The sequence below is a fragment of the Triticum dicoccoides genome, chromosome 5A (assembly GCF_002162155.2).
Source record: "Triticum dicoccoides isolate Atlit2015 ecotype Zavitan chromosome 5A, WEW_v2.0, whole genome shotgun sequence".
NCBI classification, from domain to species: Eukaryota; Viridiplantae; Streptophyta; class Magnoliopsida; order Poales; family Poaceae; genus Triticum; species Triticum dicoccoides.
The window spans coordinates 243184210-243184955 of NC_041388.1; positions in this window are offsets into that span (position 1 = coordinate 243184210).

The window sequence follows — 746 nt, forward strand, 5'->3', positions numbered from 1 at the left end:
TTTGAATTGAGGAATTTTCAAAGCCTCAGAAACCTTCTAAAAATGATCAACATTAAAATCTCCTCAAAGAAGTCCAAAAAAATGTTCCTCTTAGTCTCTGAAAATATTGCAAAGAGGTAAAACTCAAAACAATATTTTTGGTATCTCAGAGTTAATTATTTTGGGCCATTTGAATTAATCCAATAACTATTTGCTTTGGATTTATATTTAATATATATTAAATATGACTCCAATAATTCTGGAAGTTTGTGAGTGGCTTTGTATTTATTTTTGGCAAGCCACATAAAAATCTACAGAATTTATTTAAATGATTTAGTTGCTAAATTAAATCAAAACAAACTACAGAAAATAGAAAACAGTAAATAATAAAAAGAGCAAAGCTTACCTGTGCAGCCCACTAGAGCCGGCCCAGCTCCTGTGCTGGTCCAGCACTGTGTGGCCCAGCCCACCGCAGTCGCCACCATCTTCAACCTCCTGCCAGTAGGCAGGAGGGCGTGTGCCCGACGCGCGCGCGCACGCTCCGGCCACCTCCTGCTTACCTGCTCGCCGCTGGAGGCACCCGAGCGAGCCACGCAGCCCCCGACCCCCTCCCCCTTCTCCCTCTCTCCCGCGTCCTCATTCTCTCCCCAGAACACTCTCCCCCTCCTCTGTTCTCCTCACCGAGCGGAGCCCCTCGCCGCCGCTCGCCATAACCACGGCCACCGGGCCTCCCTCGCTTCCCCGACTAGCCCACAAGCTCCGCCACT